The sequence below is a fragment of the Saccopteryx leptura genome, chromosome 3 (assembly GCF_036850995.1).
Source record: "Saccopteryx leptura isolate mSacLep1 chromosome 3, mSacLep1_pri_phased_curated, whole genome shotgun sequence".
Lineage (NCBI taxonomy): Eukaryota > Metazoa > Chordata > Mammalia > Chiroptera > Emballonuridae > Saccopteryx > Saccopteryx leptura.
In genome coordinates, this window is record NC_089505.1 from 135963375 (window position 1) to 135989494 (window position 26120).

The 26120-nt window shown below is 47.3% G+C and overlaps 1 protein-coding gene across 2 annotated transcripts in view; it reads right to left on the minus strand.

The window, feature by feature from the left end:
- Positions 1–25537, minus strand: part of KANK4 (KN motif and ankyrin repeat domains 4) — an 86268-nt gene extending 60731 nt beyond the window's left edge. For both annotated transcript variants that reach the window (XM_066376449.1, XM_066376445.1), the window contains exon 1: positions 25399–25537. The gene's annotated coding sequence lies outside the window, so the exon portion shown is untranslated. The remainder of the gene's footprint in view (positions 1–25398) is intronic.
- Between the last annotated feature and the right edge of the window lie 583 nt (positions 25538–26120).

Here is a 26120-nt window from a genome sequence, read left to right on the forward strand (position 1 = left end):
CCTGGCCCTCTAAGCTCCACAGTCTAGGAGCAGGCCCGTGTGATGGGGGTCAGACAAGGATGGTGAGCACCCAGCCTAGCAGCGGGTGACCGGAGGAAGGCTGGGGGCGTCATCCGAGCTAAACCAGAGAGAGGCACTGAGAGAGGAAGGGCTCTGGAAACATCTTATCAATTCCAACTTTCCTTTGAAGAAGTGGGGTTTGTTGCCAGTGTCCCACTTGGCAACATAAAGGAAGATCACTCACTGTTCTGATTTCAGTTTTGCTTTGTTTTAATGCAGGTCAAGTCACTAAGAAAAGGCACTTCCAAAATTCACATCTGTGTTTGTATCACCCTATAACAGCTCAAAGGTGTCACAAAATGGTCGGGCACTTGGACCATATCCAAGGCAGACTTTTATTAGGTAACTTTAACTAAATAAATAAGCTCAGATCTTTTCTTTCAGCCAGATTATGGGGCTTTTTCAAGTCAAGGGACCTCTTTCATGCTTCCGGGTATCCTCGAGAGCACCAGCCTAGGGCCTTGCAGATGGCAAGTATTCAATGAGTCCTGCTGATTGTCTACTGTTGGGAGCACAGATAGTTAAGACAGGACCTTGGGCATTATCTTCATTTACTAATGGGGAAACTGAGACTCAATGAGTCGCCCATACCATACAGCAGGGCCAAGGTCAGACTCTGCATCCGAGACTCCTGATCCTGTGCTTCCCTTTATAAACCTCATACTGACAGCACTGCTCTGCAGCGTGGCACCAGTGGACATGATGTGGCGGTTTCTTTGAGAACAAACAATGTGGCTGATGTCCCCAGTTTAAACATGGAGCGATGATGTTATTGTGGTCAGTGAAGCCAGAGAACTATGCATACTCCAGGTGGTGACCTTTGCTGCAGCCCATGGCTACAGGGGCAGTAGGACGCACCACAGTAGGAATAGCGGCCAACATCAATGAAACTCTTACTTTGCACCGAGTCCTTTACCCACCCTCACTCAGCGCTGGGGTAGCACTGTCATGACTCCTGCATCACTGCGGTAAAGATGGCCGCATGGTGGCCCAGCCTCAACTCAGTGTTGTGTTCAAAGAAACAGCAGTTAAGTAGGAAAAAGTGAACTGGAGGCAATCCAAACCTCCACTGCAGTCTCCAGAGAAAACATCAAAGGGGAAGCGCATTCTTAGCACAAAGCAAAAGTCTTCAAGTTTTTCTTTCCTATCTCTGCTATTCTTAGTATCTACTTCCAGCAAAGCAGTAGGCCCTACCCCTTACCATCCCTTCTGCCTGATTCTTTCCTCACTCACCTCCTTCCTCTCTGCTATCTACTTGCCCATCCTCTGCCAGTCTCCCTCTGTCCTTGTCACCAAGTATCCCCATATCGGCTCCATTTGTCCAGTGCTTCCTCATGACTGGATGACCCTACTCTGCGTAGTAATGAAAGGGCAACAGCCAAGCAAACACTTGCTCTTAGCCGAAAGGCCGAGAAGTCACAGAAACCATGCCCAAAATTCTCTTAGAAGGGAATTACTTGAAGGCTCCACAGGCACAGAAAGTTTTGAATACTCATGTGTTTATGTGTCTATTCCCCACCACACCCATTATATAGATGAGAAAACAATAATTACAATAATTCTGAACAAGATGCTCTCTGATATTGTATAAAAGATACCTTACTTAATTTCACAATGACCACACTAGGCAGATGCTATTATAGCCTTTTCACAGATGACAGGTTCAGGGCACACAGCTACAAAATGGCAAGGTTGAAGTTCAAATGGAGGTGTGTCTGACTTGAGACCCAGCTCCTAACCACAGTGGTCTCTTTCAGGTTTTACTTTGGTAACTGCCTATGAAGTCGCCAGGGGAATTTAAACAGAAAGAGAAGGAACCAGATAGAAGGATTTAGTGTTAAATTCCATCACCAGCCATGCTCATTAAATATCAGAGGATTATTAAAATATAAACAACTTTGTCTAGACGTGCAGTAGGTCTATAAATAAGATAAATTTATTTGCAAAGGCATAGACTGAGAAATGCAGTGACTTTCTAATTAGCTTTAAATTATTTGATCGATACAACACAATTACTTTTCAAATAATCTTTGAAAGTTGCAAGGAGTCTTGAGGCGTTTAATTGCTATTTAACCAGATAGCAGCAGTCAAGTTACATAGATATCAATTTTAGAGAAAATGCTCTTTGCAGATCTAGCACTCTGTCAAAATTTCCATTAGAAAGATATATTTTCAGGCCAGACACAAGGGTTTTAGGTTACAAATTAATTTTGTTTCTGGGTTGTTCACCAGAGCAGGCTGGAGGAGGGGATGTGCTGGAGAGGCTGACTCAAAGAGCCACGCTCCTGACTCGGGTAACTCAGGAGAGATGTATCTCCTGCCAAGGCAGCAGTTTCCCCAAAAGCAGAGGGATGCTGCTGCCAATGACTCCAATTAGCAAATCTGGGATGAACTCGGGTCCCCCTATCCCCTAACAGCTTCAGCAAATGTAAACCATGAGCCACCTTGGGCCAAGACTTGAAGCAGGAGTTTGCCTGGATCCCAGTCATATCCAACACACCTATTCTCAGGATCCCTTGGAGTGAATGCAATAGATTTTTTTTCTTCTTTTCCAAGTGAGAATAGGGGAGATAGAGAGACAGACTCCCACATGCGCTCCAACTGGGATCCACCTGGCAACCCCCATCTGGAGCCGATGCTCTGCCCATCTGGGGCCATGCTCGCAACTGAGCTGTTTTTAGTGCCTGAAGCAGAGGCTCCACAGAGCCATCTTCAGCGCCCAGGGCCAACGCACTAGAACCAATTGAGCCATGGCAGTGGGAGGGGGAGAAAGGGAAAGAAGGGGTAAGGAGAGGGATAGAGAAACAATCACTTCTCCTGTGTGCCCTGACTGGGAATCAAACCCGGGACATCCACATGTTGGGCCGACACTCCACCACTGAGCCAGCCGGCCAGGGCCTGAATGCAATCGATTTTTTTTTTTTTAGCAGGGGATAGTGATATACTGTACTAGATTCTTTTATTTATCTATTCATTATTAGGAGAGACAGAGAGGGAGAGGAGAGAGAGACAGAGAGAGAGAAGGAGGGAGGAGCTGGAAGCATCAACTCCCATATGTGCCTTGACCAGGCAAGCCCAGAGTTTCAAACCAGCGATCTCAGCATTTCCAGGTAGACGCTTTATCCACTGTGCCACCACAGGTCAGGCCAATGCAATCGATTTTAATGGAACAAGCAATGGATACAAAATCAGAACCTCTCAGGCAGGAATCTGTATTTTAACAAGCACTCCAGGTGATTTTTATGTGCACTACAGTTTGAGAAGTCTTGCTCTAACCTACTTAAAAAAAAACACTTTGTAAACTACAGTTCAGTGCTTCTAAAACAATTATGTATATACTTTTGCTGAAGATCTGGTTAAAACGCAGGTGCTGATGCAGTAGGTGTGAAGTGGGCCAGAGAATGTGCATTTCCAACAGGCGCTCAGGGGTCACTGATGCTGCTGGCCCCAGCACCGAGAAGCCAGGCATGTGATCGGGGTGTCTGGGTGGGAAAGGATGGATGGGAAGGAGTCCAACAGACCTTGGCACCATTCCTAGCTCCAGTGCTTGCAAGCTATGTGACCTTGGCCACGTCTCTCTACCTCTCTGAGAGAGAGTCCTCAGCTGTGAAAGGGTATAAAATAGGACTCTGTGCTTTTAAATGGCAACGTGCCTGTACTTAACCCAGCACCTGGAGTGTGGAAAACACTCAAACGGAAACTGTGGTTGCCCTCGTTTCTCTGGGAAGGATGAAACTAGTATGTGCTCACTAATTCTTCGTTGTTTTATTAGTTATTGAGAGTCACCATATGGTGTGATAGGCACTGTGCCAGGCAGTACCCTATGATCATTTCCTCCTCCCAATGGCTCTATGTGCAAGGTCAGGAATGATCTGTTCTGTCTTGCAAATTAAGAAACCAAAGCCCAGAGAGGTTTAGTAACTCGGTCCAAATCACAAAGACAGTGAAAGGCAGAACTAGGGTTGAATTTGGGTCTTCCTGCCTAAGCTGCTAATCACATAGACTGAGGCATAGTTCTACTCACACCTGTCTATGAGGCCAGAGTGGAGCGAAGGGCGGTGGGAGGTGGCACAGTAAGGGGCCAGGCTGCAGAGGTGGGGGACAGGCAAAGTAGACAACAGCCTGGAGGCCAGAATGCCGAGCTGCAGAGGGCCTCAGGCCCAAGGGGGGGAGGCAGGGCCCGGTTCCACAAGGATTAGGACACCCATTAATCAGGAAATAGAGCCTACAAAGGATGAAGACTATCATCCTAGAGCCTTGCAGCCTGCTGAGCCAGAGCAGCGCTCCTTAAAGATACAGTAGGTATACAGATAACCGATGGATTCATAGAGTCATTAATACAGTGTGTCCGTAAAGTCATGGTGCACTTTTGACCAGTCACAGGAAAGCAACAAAAGACAATAGAAATGTGAAATCTGCACTAAATAAAAGGAAAACCCTCCTAGTTTCTGTAGGATAATGTGGCAGCATGTGCGCATGCGCAGATGATGACGTAACACCGTGTATACAGCGGAGCAGCCCACGGCCATGTCAGTCGAGATATGGATGGTACAGAGGAAAGTTCAGTGTGTTCTGTGGCTCGCTAAATTCGAATCCGTGACCAAAGTGCAACGTGAATATCGGCGCGTTTATGACGAAGCGCCACCACATAGGAATAACATTACTCGGTGGGATAAGCAATTGAAGGAAACCAGCAGTTTGGTGGAGAAACCCCGTTCTGGTAGGCCATCAGTCAGTGACGAGTCTGTAGAGGCTATATGGGATAGCTACCTAAGGAGCCCTAATAAATCTGTGCGTGAGCCCACATCGAACTGCACTGAATAGGTATGAAACTGGGAGAGTTTTCCTTTTATTTGGGCAGATTTCACATTTCTATCATCTTTTGTTGCTTTCCTGTGACCGGTCAAAAGTGCACCATGACTTTACGGACACACTGTATTTTGAGGCAGCAACTGATTTGGAATTGGTGGTCAGGGTGTGTTGAAATGGGGGAGAGATTTTTCACATCTGGACTTTTCTTCTTTAAAAAGGGAGCAGTTCAAAACAGAAGAACAACAGGAATATTTCCCTTGGAGTGCAGCCAGCACACACAATACCTCCTTTTCTTCCCAAGGCAGAAGGCGTTCGGGGACCAACCCTTTGGTGGGTGTGCACAGCCCGGAGCCTGCCTGACATACTTACCCACTTGTGTTCGGCAGCACAAAGCCCCTTGACTGCCAAGTTAAACACAAATGCCTCCTTCAGTGCAGCTCTGTGCCGTGTGTGGTTTCAGCTGCCACGGCTTCTGACACAACCCCCCTCCGCACCCTGAACCAAAGTGAGGCTCTTGCGGCCAGCCAGGTCTCTCCATGACCATTTGGAGACAAAGAAAACAACGCATTCACAAGCATCCAGTCACCCTCACAGGCCACGGAGCATGAAGTTAAATAGCCCAGCAGCTTGAAGGGAGCAAGGGGAGCCTTTCTGTTCAAAATTAACCTCTACAGATGGTGTTCAGTCGGCCACTCATAAGAAATTAGTGTTCAGGCACAGGGCTAGGATCTGTGGGTTCACAGATGAATAAGACAGAATGAAAACCCTTTAAGGAAATCACGCCCCAATATGGGAGGCAGAGACCTAAACCAGGACATAGAGGTGGGCAAAGGTGTTACAGAGGACCACGAAAGCATCACAGTCCTGGTTTTTGAGCTGGGCTTTGAAGGATGAATAAAAGTTCACCGGGCAGACTGGGGAAGCAGCCCTCTAGTTCAGAGATGGAAGCATGCGTGGTGGGCTTGAGGAATGACCAGTGGACCAGGCCCAGAATGCAGGCAGCGGCCCAAGATGGGGAAGGCCAGGGATGGAGGGCAGCTCATTTTATTCATAGAGAGTAGGAAACCAGCAAGTTTCTTCAGCAGTAGAGAAACAAGGCAAAGGCTGGTTTATGGGTTCAACTCTGGTTGCAATGACCGGGAAACATCCCCAGAGTCTGGCCCGTTAGTGGACCATAAATATCTAAGGGACGAACAAATGATTTCGGGGGAAAAGAGCAGCAAGTCTAACAAGAAGTCTGGCCAGACTTACTGCTTTCACTAACTGCTCCTTTTATAGCTTTAAAATTTTTTTCTTTTAAGAGAACAGCAGCTTTTCTTCTCTTTTATTGAACCGTCACAAATGTATATAATCTGAGATTGCAGGCATAATTACATAATGTCTTCTACTGTTGTTAATTTCCTGAATGTTGGCTTTGTCTTGCAGAATTTTGTTGGCTCTTTGAAGCCCAGGGCAGTGCCTCTGGTGCTATCTCTGCATGACCAGCAGCTATCGTGTGCTAAGCACACAGTAGGTCCCAGGTAAGCAGAACCATGGAACACATGCATGGAGTATAGAGCTTGCAATTAACTGGCCCAACTCACTCATTTTATAGATGGGGAGACTGAGAACCAGAGAACGGGAAGCATCCCCATCCAAAGATCTGTTCACATTCCTACCTCTAGATTCTGGTATTTCACAGTAGGGACCTGGGCTCAGTCAAGACTTTCATGTAATAACACTAAGGGTCAAGGCATCCAGCCATAAGCCCAGATAACAGCAGGGTAAACAGAACAACAACACACAAATAACATAGGCTCATAAGAATGTGTTCCCACAGATACAGAGCATTCGTCTTCCGATCCTTACTCAATTCTGAGACGAGCATAGCCTGCTTCTAGAACTGCTAAAGGCAGCACAACATAAACCTGAAGAGTGTGGGCTTTCGACTGAGGTGGGCCTGAGTTAGAATCCCAACTCTGCCACTTACCTGCAGGGTCATTAGCAAGTTCCCCCCCACACCCTCAGCCCCAGTGTCCACATATGTCAAATAGGAAAAACACAGTTTCCTCCTTACAGAGTTGTACAGATTAATTGGGGCAAAGTATATCAAATGCTTATCAAGGGGCCTGCAGTGGAAATTGAAAGGTAATGAACTAGAGAGAAAGGAAGAAAGGAAACACCAGGATTTGGCAATCAGTGGACTCTTTAGTTCCTGAACACTTACTTTAAGTTCAGGCACTGGACCAGGGAGGAGAGGGAAGTGTCAAAACTTGAGAGTTTCAAACCTGGGTAAACTAGAGAGAGGTGGGGACAGCAACTGAGTTAGGAAAACAAGGAGAGAAGAGATTTGGGAGAAGGAAGATGGAAAGTTTGTCCTTGGGCATGCCTGACTAGGGGTTCACCCACAGATAGGGGGTCATCCAGAGGGAGAGCGGCCCTGCAAACAGCTGAAAAGGTGGGCCTGGGGCAAGAAGGAAACCCGAAGATTAATGGTGCAGATTCTAGGGTCATCCGTATCAGTGTAATCACTGCAGAGGTGAGCGGGGTAAGGAGCAAGAGTGAGCAGAGGAGGAGGGTGGGGAAAACTCCTGAAGAAAGTCACGCGTGGGGAGCAGATGTGGAAGAAGAGCCAGGGTGGCCTGCAACCCAGAAATCCAAAGAAGGTAAGTCTTGAGAAAACGGCGAGGCCAAGGGCAGCTTCAATAGCACAGGGGAATGTTGCCAAGGGTTGACAAGATGGGAGAAGCAGCAGGTGGGGCTATTCATTGCTACCTCACTGGAATTCAGGAGAAAAATGGGCAGCTGCTCAAGGAAAGGGAGAAGCAACCATGTTTGCAGGGCCAAGGAGTGGAGTGAGAAACAAGAGAATGAAGGAGGCATGAAAGCTGACACTGACCCCAGGCATGGTGCTGAATCATGCAATGAAATTGAATTTGATCTTCACCACAACCACTGGAGCTCAGTGATCTGATGAATCATATTTTGCAGTGAAGAAACTAGGAACAGGGCAGTTAAATACCCAAGTTAGCAGTTGGCAGAAATGATATTTGAGGCCACAAGCTCTGGCTCCAAAGTCCACAGCCAGGTTGAAAGAGAGTGTTTCTGGAGGTAAGAAGGGAAGGTTTTTAAGGCTTGGCTCTGACAAGGGAAGGAAGAGCAAATTGGGAGAGAAATGGCAAGGCGGAAATAAGAGAGCTCAAGGTGCATGGCTGCCACCTTCTTTGTGAGTAGGAGCAGGCCAAGGGCCTGTGAATGGACCTGGGAACACAAGGACAGCAGCAGAGCTCTGCAACAGTCAGGGAGACTGGGAGGAAACGACTGAGGCAGACATGAGGGATGCCAAGTAGTAGCTAAGGTCAAAGGGTACGGATTTAAAATAAATCCAGCCTGATCTGTGATGGCGCAGTGGAAAAAGCACTGACCTGGAACGCCGAGGTCGCCGGTTCAAAACCCCGGGCTTGCTTTATCAAGGCACATATAGGAGTTGATACTTCCAGCTCCCCCCCTTCTCTTTCTCTCACTCTCTCTCCCCTTTCTAAAATAAATAAAATCTGGCCCTGGCCAGTTGGCTCAGCGGTAGAGCGTCGGCCTGGCGTGCGGGGGACCCAGGTTTGATTCCCGGCCAGGGCACATAGGAGAGGCGCCCATTTGCTTCCCCACCCCCCCTCCTTCCTCTCTGTCTCTCTCTTCCCCTCCCGCAGCCAAGGTTCCATTGGAGCAAGGATGGCCCGGGCGCTGGGAATGGTTCCTTGGCCTCTGCCCCAGGCGCTAGAGTGGCTCTGGTCGTGGTGGAGTGACCCCCCGGAGGGGCAGAGCATCGCCCCCTGGTGGGCAGAGCATTGCCCCTGGTGGGCGTGCCGGGTGGATCCCGGTCGGGCGCATGCGGGAGTCTGTCTGACTGTCTCTCCCCGTTTCCAGCTTCAGAAAAATACAAAAAAACCCAAAAAACAAAAATAAATAAAATCTTAAAACAATAATAATAAAGTAAAATAAATCCAGTAGTCTGAGGGCAGGGTCAGAGAAATGGGACAGTAAAATTTAATCTAGGATTGGGTTTACAAAAGTAAAAGGTGTTAAGAGGGGAATGGTGTGGGTGTTGGCAAAATGGGTGAGGGCAATATAGTCAACATCATGTCATTCATCCCAACCTGCACAAAGGTGAGGATAGGGCAAGCAGCCATGATATGTGCTATAACTGAGGTCTATTGACCAGCAACCCCGCTCACAGACACACTGATTACAAAGGTCTCCCAAAGCACCTCCTTACCCATTTCAAGATAGGTCTTCTTTGGCCTGACCAGGCGGTGGCGCAGTGGATAGAGCGTAGGACTGGGATGTGGAAGGACCCAGGTTCGAGACCCCGAGGTCACCAGCTTGAGCATGGGCTCATCTGGTTCGTGCAAAAGCTCACCAGCTTGGACCCAAGGTCACTGGCTCAAGCAAGGAATTACTCGGTCTGCTGAAGGCCCGCAGGTCAAGGCACATATGAGAAAGCAATCAATGAACAACTAAGGTGTTGCCAGGTAAAACTGATGATTGATGCTTCTCATCTCTCTCTGTTCCTGTCTGTCTGTCCCTATCTCTCCCTATCTCTGACTCTCTCTCTGTCTCTGTTAAAAAAAAAAAAAGGTCTTTGTTTAACAGTGAAGCCTTGTAACTACACGGGTCAACACTGTAGTCACAGATTACACATGGCTATTGAGCACTTGAAACGTGGCCAGTGTGAATTAAAATGTGCTGTAAGTGTACAACGCATACTGCATTTTGAAGACTTGGTATAAAATATATATATATATAAAATATCTCATTAATTTTTTGGTATGATTACATGTTGAAATGATAATATTTTGGATCTATTGGGATCAATAAAAATATATCATATAAATTAATTTCACCCATTTCCTTTTTACTTAATGTGCTACTAGGACATTTAAAATGTGACTTGCATTACATGTCTATTGCAAGAACTGGTCTAGCAGGCAACTATGATATATTAAACATGGTCTAAATAAATGTATTAAGTCAATATGCCCATTTAAGCAAGTGAATTTCTCTGACTAGCTCTCAAGATATTCCCCAAGAGAATGGAAAACAGAAGTGCTAAGGTTTATTTGTTGGCTGTGGGAATACAGGGCCAGGAAGAGGTGACTTGAATTAGGAAAGGACTGTTCTGTGGGATACCAAAAAAAAAGCATTTTATGATGAGCAGCTGATTGAGGCAAAAGAGGAGCCAAACATCCAAAATGAGACCAAATGCTGGACAAGCCCACAAACCTGCACCAGGCCATTTTCTACCTCGTTAGGTCCCCTCAGCCCCTTCCACTGACCCTGGGATGACCTCCAAACCCCCTCCCTACATCTGCTCCCACTAGACTCTCCCAGAACACTAAGCCCAACCACCTCACACATTCCAAAAAGTAATTCCCAACTGGCCAGAACTAGGGCCCCCTCCTGCAGCTCCCATTTCAGGAGCTTCCCGGCAACAGTTGGGAAAAAGGAGGCAATACAATACATTGTGACTAGCATGGCTTGAAGCCAGGAAATCCAGATTTGTCCACTTTTTGCTGTGTGAGTTTGAGTCACTTCACAACTTCTCCAGGCCTCAGCTGCTTCATTTGTCACATAATAATACCCAAATCTATGGTCTCATTGGAGGGTTTAACAAGGTAAGAGCAGTAACAGGTCTTTGTTTCATATGTGTTATAAAAACAAAAGAGAAATGCTGTAATCTAGAGCCAGAAGGAGAGAAATGAAAACAATTAAGTAGGTAGCAGCGAGGGGGTGCCATTAGCAAAGACGGTATGAGTCTGTCTTCTACCAAGAGGAGCTGACCTCTGCCACTGGCAAGAGGGCGCCCGCGGAAGAGCAGGCCCAGGCCACAGCCTTCCTATCAGAGACAGCGTTCGTTCTAGCCACATACCTGGCTTCAGGACTTTTTCTGCAGCTGAATAAATAAAAGTGAGTCTAGAAAAAATGCCCCAAACAAAACTGGATGCATCTATCAATGCACTGCTTAAGATTTTAATGTTACTAGCACCGAGAAGAGGATTTTAAATTCCATTTTGAAAAGTTATCATTCATCTCAGATTCACTCCCCACACCCTATACACCCCACCCCGCTCCTCCCTCAACATGGTGAAGGGCGGAGAATGAGGAATTCAAAGAATGGAAGATATAAGCAGGGTTTGCTTCTCCCAATGGAATGGTACAATGGGCTCTGATCATCCAATACCCGATAAGCTCTGCTGAGCACATCTGCATTTTATTTAACCCTCAGTCTAACCTTTGAAGGAAGGAATTATCAGCCCCGTTTTATAGAGAGAGAACTGAGGTTCAGAGGGGCACAATGGGGATTCACAACCAGCTCTTTCAATCCTGCACTGTTTCCCATCGCAGGCTCTCCGTACATAGGCCTGGACATGACATAATGACCTGGACATGACATAATGACCTAGTATGTTCAAGATAGAGCATTAGGAGAAAAACATAGCAGAACATATACAAAACCTTACTCTTAATAAAATTTTTTAGATATGTATATATCTAGCTGTATATGATGATACAGTTATATCTCCTATAGGTATAGCACCAAGTCTAGAATAATACACCCCAAACTGTCCCACTTGCCCAACCACCAATTCTTGACAGTTTACAGCTTTTGCCTTCATATGTTTTTATATTATTTTAAAGGTTTGCTACTAATTGGTGACCTTTAAAATAATTTAACAAACATTTTTTCCAAGAGGGCTTAATGAGCCTTTCAAATTATAAAGACCACATACACACTCTAAAAATTATTCCAAGAATAGAAAAAAAAAATTATTTTCCTTTAGTTTTCAATTAAAACAACACAAATTTCACTTGGTTCTCCAAGAATCCAATCTTTAATAAAGTAGTAAGCATCTTACAATGCAATAAGTATTTGCCAAAGACAGGTGTTTTGGTCCTTCCCCAGCAAGGACACCAGATGCGATGGCTGAAAGGAGGAGTAAAATGACTCACTGCAGGGCCCCAACATCTCCATCTTTTCAGGTGTCAGCTCCCACCTTCATTTCCTAGAGTTTCCTTCCTAAGCCATGATACATCAAGCATTTTACCCACCTCACTGTTTCTCCACAATTAAGTTTTCTGAGAAGTAGTAAAATCCATTCCTTAATGTGGTAAAGGAATTACAATGCTAGTGGTTTAGAACTTTCTTTCTCCTTCCCTGCAATGCATTCACATTTTATTAGGAGCTTTTCTGAACACAATGCATTAACTTGACAGTGATCTGAATGGTGGTGATTTCAGGCAAGCTAACTGGCCAGTCACAACCTGTGACTATGGGCTGCAGTGATCACCTAAATGTCCACCACTTACCTTCTGGCCAGGCGTTGCCATGTGGGGATTTATTCAACACTAGTATTGCCAGATCTGATTTTTTCCCCCCAAAAATAATACCAGCCGCCTCCACCAAGCCACCAAAGTTTGACCCCAATGAGATCAAAGTCTTATACTTGAGGTGCACTGGTAGGGAAGTCAGTGCTGTGTTTGTCCTGGCCCCAAGATCAGCCTGTCTACAAAAAAAGGTTAGTGACAATATTGCCAAAGAAACTGGTGACTGGAAGGTTCTGAGGATTACAGTGAAAATGACCACTCAGAACGAACAGGCCCAGGCTGAGGTAGCACCTCCTGCCTCTGTCCTGATCAGCAAAGCCCTCAAAGAACCTCCACAAGACAGAAAGAAAGAAAAAAATATTCAGCACAGTGGAAATATCACTTCTGATGAGATTGTCAATGTTGCCTGATAGATGCTGCACTGAGCTTTGGCTAGAGGACTCTCTGGAACCATGAAAGAGATCCTGGGGACTGCCCAGTCTGGGGCTGCAGTGTCGATGGCCGCTCTCCTCATGACGTCAACAGCGGGCACTGGAGTGCCCCGCTAGTTAAGAAGCACAAAGAAAAGTATTTTAATTAAAGGTCATTTAAGAATGAATGAATGAATGAATGAATGAATGAAAGAAACCAGAAATGTAAAATCTGATTTTTCAATGTTGATTTAACGCTTTTAAAAAAAACAAAGAACAACAAAAAACAAAACAAAACAAAAAAAACCACTATGCAGGTCAAACAAAACCCACATTCAAAGCCAATGCTGCCATATGCCCGCCAGATAGGCAGTGAAGTGGGATCAGCCCACATTTCTATCCACATCCCCAACTCCTCTGCCCCCACAAATGCAACCTATACCTCACCTTGTGCCTGAAGGCCTCTATGCCTCTGCTCACACCTTGCTAACCTTTTAAGATGCCTCCTTTGTATTTTCTCCCAGTCATTTCCATCCTTCAAGAATCTGCTTAAATTGCACCAACTCTTTCTAATCCTAAATATTAATCTTAATTAATATTGCCCATGTTCCATTAGCCCCTTCAGAAAGCAACTTCCCTGCCCTGCACATCTCACATTCTTCCTCTCATCACCATTGTTTCTGCATATTTTAATCTTCTGATAGAGCACAGATAGCAAAAAAGGAAAGAAGGCTTTTTGTGTGTGTCTGTGCCAACTATCCATTTGGTACTATTATCTCCATTTTACAGAAGAGAAAACGAAAACTCTGTGAATAAGTGGTCATCTTGAGTTTTCTGTATATACTATATAGCTTTGCATGTCTTCAAGGCTCTCTTCTCCCTTTACCAGAATCCTTTTTCTTCTGTCTCCATCTGTTAACTCCTACTCAACCCTCAAGACAGCATTACCTAGCCGCATCTTCCCCTTCTCCACAACCAGTCAGGACGGGTCCCCCTCTCCCAGTTCTGTGCTCTGACAGCACGCATCAAGCTGGCTGTAAACACCTCTCTGAGTCTTTGTCTCCTCTGTTGGACTGTAAGCCCATTGCCTAGCCCAAAGTAAGTGTTCAGTCAGTATTTACTGGGTGGCAGGAAGAAAGGAAGTGAGAGAATGATGGAGGGAGGAAAAGAGGAAAGGAGGGAAGAACAGAGAGTAACAGCCCATAGATAATCAACAAATGTGAGATATAATGAACCTCATGGCTGCCAGCCCCACTTCTGGGCTGGAATTGAAGCTGGCTCCTCTGTGCTCTAGGCCAAAGGCAGATAACTAACCAGCTCCAGCTGCAACCCCTCTCCCCGCCCCCAGCTCCCCATTTGAAGCAGGCAGGTGGCAGGTTGCTGCTTGGCTTCAGGACCCTGGGAACCAGCATTCACTTCTACTTTTTTTCTCCTGGTGTTTGGCCCTGGGGAAAGTGATATTCTGCATCAGTCAGGCTGTGCTTTGAAAGGATAACTTCAGTTATGATGGATGATGGTGGGGATGAGCCTTCCCCAGAAATCTGGCAAGAAAGTGAACTGGAGGTATTCATAGCACGCCACGTGCTAGGCAGACAACAATTCTCATTGCCCACGGCAGACGGGGGGGTGGGGGGGGGGTGATCCTCTTTCAGAGAACCCTGGAAGTGAGGCACCCTGCTCTTCAGGTTGTTAGAACACTGCTCACTGCTGTGATATTGCTCCCACTCCACCAAGCCCTCCCATTCACAGGCTGGGAGGCTGGGCCAGGCCACTCCTGCTCCTGGACCCTCTCCCTGGCCCAGGCCAAAAAGAACTATCCTGGTCTCAGGAGAAACAGCAGAGAATCTAGCCTTGGTTGATGTTCCCAAAAGCCCAACTGACCTCTTAACAGTGACACCCACTGTGAGGTCATAGGTCAGGAAAACTCTAGTCTCTTCATCATCACTCCACCAAGGTCAAGCCAGGGAGGGAGGTCAAGGCTATCATTTCTTCAGGGAATTCAGAAGCTCAGAGAATGGCCCTGAAGGCAGAAGATCTGGGAAAAGGTCACAGGGTCCACCCTCTCTCAGAGCCAGGCGGAATTCCCAGGTCCCCTCCCACCCAGACTCTGCATCTAAGCTGCTGGGGCAGGGGGCAGGGTCCCCCTCAATCCCCTTTTCTTCCCACTTCTTTTTCTCCATCTCCTCTCCAGTCACCCCCACCCCCACCCCCAAAGCTCCCCGGGGCTTCCGATCCCTCCTCCAGGGTAACTCAGAATACTAGGCCCTTGGCCCTGGCCACATAGCTGAGTTGTTAGAGTGTCATCCCAATAAACCAAGGTTGCAGGTTCAATCCCCTGTCAAGGCACATACAAGAATCAACCAATGAATGTAAAACAAGTGGAACAACAAATCACTGTTTTTTTCTCTCTCTCTCAAAATCAATCAATGACTATAATTAAAAAAAAAAATACTAGGTTCTCACTGAGAGCCTTGGCCAGGCCTAGCAGCTGCAGGCACTTAATCCTCAATGAACGAGTAAGGTAGGATCTTTTACTCTTTTTTAAAGGCAAGAAAATGAAGTTCAAACCATTTTATAATTAGAAAGGACTAAATCTTCAAAGGAGACCACATTACTTTTAAAAAAAAAAAAAACCTAAAAAAAACCAACCTAGTAAGAGGATTTTAGTGAAAGAACTGACCAAATAATCCTACTACCTTAGAGACAGACAAAAAAAAAAAAAAGCCAGTTTTGTTGACTACTTATTATGTAAAGTGCTATCTTATTTCATCCTTAGGGTGACCTATAATGCAAACTCTTATTATTCCCATTTTACAGATAAGAAGCTGAGGAACAGAGATATGGTATAACTTATCAAAGTCCAAAGTCCCACTCTTCCTTGGGCCACAGTACAGAATTAACAGGATCCCCTTCAGGATGACATATTTGAGTTTTAATAATAGCTCTCTAGAGCAGACAAAAGAATCCAAAGGAATGGCTCTCATGAAGGAATTTTGGGCCTCAGTTGTGATGGTGGGCAGACTTCTCAGGGCAAGAGCCTTTTGGCACCACCAGGCATCACCCGAAGGCGGCCACCCACGGACTTGGCTAACACAGGGTCCATTCAGCAGCTGGCAAAGCCCAGGGCATGGGGGAAGAATGAGAGAAGATTGAGCCAGGAAAGGCCATCCAGGAGGCAGGCGCAAGAGCGGGGCAAGTAGCAACTGCAGAAGAATGTGTTTTCAGGTGTTCCAGGAGTATCTCCATGCCCCAAAATAGACTGCTTAACAGTGTGGGAGAGACCCTTTCGGCATTAGTGTCAGGGCGGGCAGTATGCTGGAGCAGGAGTCCTGGGTTCTCATTCCTGCTCAGTTACTCCCCATGCCACCCAGGCTCTGCCATGTGCCCTCGCTGGTCCTCGGTGTCCTCACCTGTAAGACTAGAGAGATGGTCTAGGTCAGTGGTCCCCAACCTTTTTTGGGCCACGGACCAGTTTAATGTCAGAAAATATTCTCACGGACCGGCCTTTAGGGTGGGACGGATAAATGCATCACGTGACCGAGACAAGCGTCAAGAGTGAGTCTTAGACGGATGTAACAGAGGGAATCTGGTCAGTTTTTAAAAATAAAACACTGTTCAGACTTAAATATAAATAAAATGGAAATAATGTAAGTTATTTATTCTTTCTCTGCGGACCGGTACGAAATGGCCCATGGACCGGTACCGGTCCGCAGCCCGGGGGTTGGGGACCACTGGTCTAGGTAACCGTGAGGGTTTCCTAGAGACAAACTGTAGGGAAGAGACTCAGAACAGGTGCCAAGAATGGGCCAAGGGGCCCTGGATTGAGGATCGAAGGACACCTTCATTTACTGTTATCAAGGTTCTATGAACAGGATGCTAGATGTGACACTGAACACTGCAATGGGGAGAGGGAGTTCTACCCTGAGGGGACAGCTGCACGAGTACCACTCAGCAATTCTCCACTACGAACTGTGACACCTGCTGCCTACAGGCCAGGTTTGAGTGGTTCAGGGAAGCTTCCTAAAGAAACCCATACGGAGAGAAGATGGGAACTACTACCTAGTGGAAGAGGAGAGTGGAGGCGCTCAAATGGAAAGACTACCCAAAATCACGCTGAAGTAGTGGTAAGAGGACACACAAATTTTGGAAGAAGACAGCATTATCTCCATGTCACCGATTTTAAAAAACTGAGGCTTGGCAGGATAACAGCCAGGTGGCAGAGCCAGAGTTGGAACCCAGTTCTGCCTGACCCCACAGAATTGCTCTCCCTGCCCCCCCCCCAGTGACAGAGACAGAGACAGAGAGAGGGACAGACAGACAGGAAGGGAGAGAGATGAGAAGCATCAATTCTTCGTTGCGGCACTTTAGTTGTTCATTGATTGTGTTCTCATATGTGCCTTGTCCAGGGGGCTACAGCAGAGCAAGTGACCCCTTGCTCAAGCCAGTGACCTTGGGCTCAGACCAGCGACTTTTGGGCTCGAGCCAGAGACCATGGGGTCATGTTTATGATCCCGCACTCAGGCCAGCAACCCTGCTCTCAAGCCGGAGACCTCAGGGTTTCAAACTTGGGTCTTCAGCATCCCACACTGACACTCTATGTCCACTGTGTCATGCTTGGTCAGACTGCTCTTAATTTTTATCCTATCCTCACAGCACAGATGCCTGTGAGAGAATTAAGGGTGGGGATAGGAAGGGAGGAGGCATGAGAACAGGCAAAAGGCTGGAGAGAAGGATGGGGAAGACACGATGGGTAGATAGTAAGCACTTCTTTACCGGAATAAAATGGCAGCCATAGTTTTTCCAAACAGACTCTTCTGTGGTTGCCTGTAGTTTTTTAAGGGTATAAGGTTCTGGAATCAGCCAGATCTAAGCTGAGCTCCTGGCTCCACCACTTAATACCTTTGTGACCTGGAGCAGAGGTATTAAGCTTAAAGCCTCACTTTATTCACCAATAAAATGGGAATAATAATATTCATATCTCATTAGGTAGTTGGTAAACATTAAATAAGTGCTGTATTAAAAGGACTTGGCACAATGTCTGGTATATTTAAGCTTTCAATAAAAGGTAGCAAAAAAAAACAACCATTCATCTAATGTTGCTAGGCTCTCCTCTTTCCAGGCTTCCTCCACAAAATCGACATCTGGTCAGTCTCCCACATCCTCACAGGCTCCCTCCCTCCTTCCGTCTGCCTCCCTCAAATTCATCCATTTCAAAACCCACTTCAAAGTTACTTATCCCAGGGTTTCTCCCCCTTCCTAGGATCCTAGCTTGCATTTGATCAAGTGATTTAAACAATTAGCCTACACAAGCTCTTTAACGTCTCTGGAACACAATTGTCCACTCGGTGGTTGTTTCAAAAGACTGGTTTGCACTGGACGGGCCGAGCCATCCATGCAGAGCCCGGTGGGTTTGTGGGCTGACAGGCATCCCCTAGCCAGTTGCTCATGTGTGCCCAAAATTTGTAATTTAACCTCTGGATATACACCAAACCTTCTACCCACCACAAATTATGTGCTCTTACAAATTTCCCAAACTATTAAATGGAATTTACGACGGCTCAAGAATGTCTTGTGCTAATTAGAAATAGATAAATGGGTATATGGAAGATTAGGACAAGGCAGGGTAGGAAATTGGGAACTAAAGCTCACTGACCCCCTGTCAGGGGGTCTTTACTCTTTTTGTGCCATGGAGACCCCTTTAGCAGACTAATAAAGCCCATGGACCCTTTCTCAGAATGTTCTAAAATATACTTTAAAATATATATTAAATAAAATGCATAGCTTGACTACAAAGGAAACCAATTACAAGGAGATATAATTATTAAAAGTTTTTTTAAATGAGTGTGAATACAGTAATACATGTTCTTTATTAACACATTAAATAACAAGCTCTAGCAGCAGCTGTAATAACTGCTTTAAATCTCAAAGCTGCAATGAACATAAATCATAGTCCAAGATGTCTGCAGCAGCCAAAACGTGATATGAAAATATCTGTGATTTCTACTAACAATGTCACAGGTTCTGAAAATATATTGTGATTTGTTGTCTATATTCATACTGGAAGAAAATGCTAAAATAAAGATGTGATTTTTTTTCAACACCCAAGTTCACTCTCCCCAAGATAAGAATCTCTGTTAGGTCCTTTATAACTCAGCATTTGTATTGAGCCTATTCCTGAGTTTGAGCTAACCTTCATTTCCTTCTCAAGGAATCTCCACCCACACCCCTTCCTGCCCTAAAAGGTCAAGTTCTATACATATGACCCTCCTCTATCCTTCTTTTCCATCTGGTGGGCCCAGCGAGAACTGGTGTCTTAGTAGTGTCCTATGCCCAGGCTCACCGGAGACTGGCCAAGACATAGCCTGGAAAGAAAGCCTCAGCTTCCAAACAGCTGAGCTCAAACAATAGAATCCTCTCTGGAACTTGAACTAAGCAGCAAAAGAGAGGCTAATGTGATAGAATGTTGAGGGGGATGGGGTTGGCAGGTGCTGAGTTGAGCCAATGGCATTCAAAGACCAGTGGCCACCTGTACCAGTGGAATAGCTTTGAACTCAGAACTCTCTGCACCCCACTTCAAGGGTGCCTGGCCTCCCGCCAGGCCTGTGCTTAGGCAGCAATGCTACATTTGATGGCTCCTCACCATAATCACTAGAATCAGCTTCAGGGAGTCTCTGTGTCAGAAGAGCCCTAAGTCCACATTATCGGATAGTATTTTACAGGTGAGGAAGTTCAAGTTCAGAAAAGTTGAGTCATTTGCTGGGGCTCACCAGGCTACTAAAATGGTAAAGCTTTTGTCCCTCTCTTCTCCTCCTCCTCCTTTTTTTTTTTGAGGAGCAGAGAGGTGATGGTATTTATTATTTATTTATTTTAAATCATATAAATGATAGATGAAAATCATCTCTTAAAAAACTCACATGCTGGCCCTGGCCTGTTGGCTCAGTGGTAGAGCGTCGGCCTGGCGTGCAGGAGTCCCGGGTTCGATTCCCAGCCAGGGCACACAGGAGAAGCGCCCATCTGCTTCTCCACCCCTCCCCCTCTCCTTCCTCTCTGTCTCTCTCTTCCCCACCCACAACCAAGGCTCCACTGGAGCAAAGTTGGCCCGGGCGCTAAGGATGGCTTTATGGACTCTGCCTCAGGCGCTGGAATGGCTCTGGTTGCAACAGAGCTATGCCCCAGATGGACAGAGCATCGCCCCCTGGTGGGCATGCTGGGTGGATCCCAGTCGGGTGCATGCGGGAGTCTGTCTGACTGCCTCCCCGTTTCCAACTTCAGAAAAATACAAAAAAAACCCCTAAAAAACTCACATGCCCTGGCCAAGGGGCTCAGTGATAGAGTGTAGGCTCAACGTGTGGATGTCCCAGGTTCGATTCCTGGTCAGGTCACACAAGAGAAGCGATGACCTGCTTCTCCATCCCTCCCCCTTTTTTCTCTCTCTTTCTCTTCCCCTCTCACAGCCATGGCTAGATTGTTTCAAGCAAAGTTGGCCTCGGGCGGCTTCGTGGCCTCTGCCTCAGACACTAAAAAAGTTGGCTCCTTTCCTGTCAATGGAACAAGGTTCCCAGATGGACAGAGCATCACCCCCTAGTGAGTGGGCTTGCTGGGTGGGAGTGGATCCCAGTCAGGGCGCATGCAGGAGCCCATCTCTCTGCCTCCCCTTCTCTCATTAAAAAAAAAAAAAATTATAAACATTTTTTTTCTCTATGAATTGTAATTAAAGAATTATCTCAGAAAATAAAAAAATAAAACTCAGATAGTTCAGTTGGTTAGAGCATCGTTCCGAAGCACAGAGGTTGCAGGTTTAATCCCTGATCAGGTCACATACAGGAACATATCTATATTCCTCTCTCTCTCTCTCTCTCTCTCTAATCAATAAAAATAAACACTAAAAAGGCTCTCAATGGTTACTGATAAAATACCCCCGCCCCTCTGTCAAATACAAACTTAGTATTGACCCTAACAAACGTGACCATTCGCAGTATATTCAGTCTTTTAAACCCTTTCCCCAAAGTAGGATGGCTACACTTTCCAAAGGGGAAACAACAGCCGATGAGTACAACACCTGGAAACACTCAGCCCTGCTGTCTGCTGCCTGGATATGAAAATCAAAATCGATTTCACTGAGAGTCAGCCTCTCTGGCTTCTGGGCAGAAACCGTGCAGTGAGGGAGATCGGCACTGAACTCTGTACTTTTATCTTTGCACAGAGCACACTCTCCCCAAGGCCGTATTTCCCCCCACTTGTCACTTGACGTTGGAGTCACAAAGCAGACCTACCAAAAGAAACTGCAGACACAAAGAGTCCTTCCACACTGACGGGAAAATGCCACAGCCACATTAAAAAAATATTTATCCAGTCAATAAGTTTTATTTACTTTCAGGGAAAAAAAATGGGAAGAGGGATGTGAATTGGGATTTGTATTTTCTCCCACAATTCCTGTGTCCCTGAAAAGCTATGTGAGGGGCCGAGTCCAGGGCCTAGGGCTCCAGCAAGAGAGCGGGGCGTTCTTTTGAAAACAGACCTCTTTCCCTTGGAGAAGGAACGGTCAGCCTGCTTCTTCAGACACCACCAATCTATAAATGCCTGAATATCATATTAACCATCTACTTGAAATCTTAGAGCAACATTTATTTTATCCTGGAAACGGCTGCAGGCCTATTTTTAGCTGGAGGGCCCCTCTTTTTTCATTTAATTCTGCTTTGAAATATTATTCACATAGACTGGAAACTGTTCAAGAGAAAGACCTCTATTAGAAGCCTCCTACTCTAAACTCTGAGACTGGAAGATCAGCATTCTGAGGCATAGAGAAGTTAGGCATCCAGCTGCAATCACACAGCGAGGTAGCAACAGATTTAGGCTCCAATTCCTGGACACTCTGGCCTCCAAGCCTGCGCCTCTTTCCACATACTTGGCTGCAAAATAGCACAGAGTGGTCTGATCTCCAGAAACAGAGAGCTCAGTGAATCCTAACGTTATCATTTACTAGTTGTATAACCTTGGGCAAGTCACTTAACCTCTCTAAGACTCACTTTCTTCATTTATACATCAGGGATTAGGATCTGAACTATCTCTAAGATTATTCTAAAGATTCCATGTGCCAGAGCTTGATCCACAGGAACCCTTTCTCACACTGTACTACTCCTGTGTCACATACAGAAGTGACTGGGTCTGCCATCTAAAATGTGATAACTATCCCCACACAACAGCCCAGAGATAGGCAAGAAAAGATTGTGATCAGTTTTACAGTTAGGAAAATTCTGTCCTGTGCCCCCAGAGATGACAAACATAACTTGCATGAGATCAGAGTTTCAAAAGTGAGCACATTCTCAGCATTCAGAAGTCCTAACTGTCTTCCCTACCACACTTTCAGAGGATAGGTTGAATTAGAAGTAAAATCCCCCCTTTCCCATCCATATCACTGGCTCACACGTCGTGACCCTTCGCTGTAAACTGGGATCAGCACAGTACCTGGTACAGAGCAGAGACTCAATGCAATTTTGATAAATGAGTGAATTACTGATCCTGATCTGCAGATAAGAAAGCACTGCTTAGCCTAGTAGCCTGAAGTAGGTGTCTGGTTGCAGAAAGCAGGAGGGAGGCCAGGCCGGCAGGCAAGAACTCCAGTCTCCACATTTATGTGCAACAAGCAATAACTCCGGTCTCCCCATTCATTTCCTCTCAGCCTGTTCTATGGGGAAGAAGCTTTTGACAAGACCAAGATCTGGGCCCCTGATCTCGACGGTCCGGTCAAGAACATTTCCAAATCTGGCTCACGTGGCTCAGACCAGGGCCCAGAAGATAACTGTGAAGCACATGTGACCCTCCTCCAGCTAAAACAGATGTAATAACATTGCAGGCAAAGGGCAGCGAACGGGCCAGGGAGATGGCCCATCTGTCTTCCTAATTGTCAACTCTGCCCATAATAAGATTTTTCTCCCTGTCACACCTTAGGCTGCTACCGAACTGAAGCGAAACCAAGACATCCATCTTCCAGCTGTGCGCAATGGCCTTCACAGGGTGCCAGGGATGAAAGGAGACCACTGGCTAAAAGAAGCAGAGAAAGCTGAAGGAGCCTGGACTGGAGATCAGGAGCTGGGCTGGGGTGTGTGGGGGAGAGGGGGAGGAGGGTCCATGCTTTAACCAGCTGCAGATGCTTGGGCAGTCATGGCACCTCACTGGCCTCTGCTTCCTATAAAATTAAAATCCAGAGTTCAGGAAATGGGGTCAGTGGGGAGGGAAGGGCTATGAATCACATGACATTGTATGAAAGATACTTTGAGTTATATACATTTGGAGAAGAGTACCCCTCACTTTCAACAAAATCTCAAAGATATAGCTAACACTCCCCCTATTTAAAAAAAAAGGCTAAGAAATACAAGACTAGATGGTTTTCATTCAATAAGCATTTATTGAACACCTTCTATGCATCCTTTTCTGTGCCAAGTACTTGGGACACAAATGTGATAACAGAGAGCTGCTTTAAAGACCACAGTGAGCATCAACTGCACATCTACTGATGTGACAGAAACATGTCCAGGGAGCTCTGCAAACAATGAAATGGAGCATTTGACTCTGATCATGAAAGGCCTTGGCTGGGGTGAGGGTGGGGTAGGTAAACCTTAAGTTTAATGTGGAAATTGAAAGCCAAGTGTGTATTCCCTGGATGAGAAAGTAGGAAGAGTACTTCAGACCAAGGGCAGCACGGGCAAAGGCAATGAGTGCTTCAGGAGTGTAACTGTGGGTAGAACAGACGGTGCTCACTGAGAAAGGAGGAGATGGGGGAGTGATAGAAACGAAGCTGGAAAGGTAGGCAGGGCCCAGATTAGGGAATGCCATGTAAGGAATTTTACATTGCAGGCAATGAGTTCATTCTGGTTTCAAAAGTCTAAGATGAGCCACCACTCCCAGCATGAACCTTCCTATTTGTTGAGAAGAAGCCTTGGTCAATTGAGAGCACAGTGGCAATAAGGAGTGATTGGAGGAAAGACCTGCTGCTTCTTGGCACCCTGAGCGGGCATGGAGAGACGGACCAAGGTGCCGGTAGGTGTGGGGAGTGAGTCTGGCACCTGACTGCTGGTCTCTCTCTCTCTTTCCCTCCCAGCCAGGGGACTCAACTGCTGAGAAAGAAAGGTACTGATTGGGTCAGGTGACAGGATGCAGAAGCAAAGGGCATGCCCATTTGGTTGGATCCCTGCTCATCATCTGGGAAAGTCTTCAGTCCCCCTGATCCACTCTGCTCCCCAGCTCAAGGCTCTCTCACATGCTGTTCCTTCTGCCTTGAAGGCCCTTTCCACATTCTTCAACGGGTTCACTCCAATTAGCTTTCCAAGCAACTACTGTGCCTATCAGATTCTCATGGCACCTTATCCTTTCCTTTTAAAGAATTAAGTGCTTCATAATTCCATATTTACTTGAGGGATTTGATTCATGTTGGTCTCGGCCACTGGACTGCAAGCTCCACGAGGCCAAACACTGCCAGTTTCGTTCATTGCTCTTTCCAGCACCCTGCCCATGCTTAGCTCAGAGCAAGCATTTGTTGACTGAATGGAAAATGTTGTGTGTACCCAGAGCCATGCCCCATTCTCAGGGCCCTTTACCATTCCCGGTAACTCACATTATGGCCCAGTGAGGAGTTTTGGACAGGGTAGGAGGGCCACACTTGACAAAGCGCCATCAGAGTGGATTCCGCTTCCATTCTGAGAGTAACTCTGTGTTCTCCTGTGTCTTGAAAGGCTCCAAGGAACCTGCATTTGGTTTACTCACCCAGGCAGGTCCTTGGGAATAGTATTTAATTCAATATGCTTCCTCCAGAGGCGTCAACCTGGTCACTGGCAGTAACTGACCATCCCCTGACCCCAGTTGGCTAATAGAACTTTGTCCAGGCTTCAGGGAGTCATCCTTCTCCTTCTCCCTCTCTTGGAAAACGTCTCTCCCTCTCCCTCCATTCCAGCACTCTAGGGATCTCAGGAACCAAAACCTGCGGACCTAGCAGAAGCCCTAAGGCAACCGCAGACCCCGGAACTGGTGTAGGGGCCATGGGGCTCCACTTTCCAATTCCTGGGTTAAGTATCTGGTCTCTCTGCAGGGCCAAAGTACCGTACTTGGGGTCAAAGGTTTGACCTTAAAAGAGAGATGAGAGGGAGAAAATCTCAACAAGGATGTGCACAGGATCGCACGAAACGCCCTTGGCCGCCAGCGCACGGGAGGGGCCCGACTGCCTCCACCCAAGATCGTAGCCCAGGGGGAACGCTGAAAAGTTCAGCCAAGGGCCGAGGGCTATCTGGGTAGGAATTGGGGGCCGGCTTTTGCGAAAGGGAGAGTAAGAGCTCGGTTTCAGGTAGCCCTGGGACCAGCAGCAGGGCGCCCCAGTCCCGCCAGCTGCATCCCGAAACGCAGCGGTCCACTCGGAAGCGCTGGGCGGGGGCTGCACCGCCGGAGCCGCAAGGACAACGCGGCCTTCCCCCTCCTCACTGGGCTCCCTACCCAGCCTCGGGGCGCCGGGAGCCAGTCGGGGCGGAAGGGGAGCGGCGCCCGCCTTCGGGCAGTCCCCCTTCCCGGTCTGTCTCGGATCCCAAGCGGGGGCTCCGGGTCGGCCCAGGCTGTCGCAGCCTCTGCCTTTAGGGGGGACAGGGACGCGGCGCGAGGAGGGGGCGAGGCAGGTCGCAGAGACGGGAGCCTGTCTGGGACCAGGACCCAGGTCGCGCAGGGCTAGCACGCCCCGCCAACTCGCTGAGCGGGCAGGGGTCGCCGGGCGCCTTACCTTGGTGAGTTGCGGGAGTCCGGATGGAGGGGCCGGCGCACCGCCCGGCTTCAGGGCGCACGCAGCCTCCGGATGCACAGTCCGCGTCTCGGGCGCGCACCCCCCGGCTGGCGCACACGCGGCGTCCGGAGCACGCACACCCTCGGGCGCCCTCTCGCCGGCGGGCTCGGCCTGGGCCTGGAGCGCACACCCTGTGGGTCACACCCACCGCGGCCGCTGCGGGACTGGCCAGGCGCAGCCCGCCTAAGCTTCGCGGGGCGTCACCGGCTACCACCGCCACTCTAGTCCCCGCCTTCGCCAGGAGAGAGAAGAAAAAAGACTGATGCGGCGTGGGGCTTTGGTGTGTAGGAAGGGCAGCACCGCGAAACCGAGGGGAGGGTCCTAACTTAGATAAACTCAAGAAGCCCTTGGACAGTGTTTGGAAGAAAAACTTTTTGAAAAGAGACCCGAAAACTCCTAATCTGTGCATAGCGCCATTCAAATTTACAAAAGTGCTTTCACATACATTAGTCTCATTTCATCCTTGCCACAACAGTTAATGGGGTATTTGTAGGCTCCCTTTATAGACAATGATTTGCCCAAGCCAGGAGTAGAACCCAGCGGGGGTAATGGAATCAGGGCGCAGTGGGGTGATGATGCACGTCGCCAGCGGGCTTGTCTCATGAGGAGGTGGAAGACTGAGGCCGGGGTGGATGAAAGGGAACCTTTCTCTCTCCCAAGTC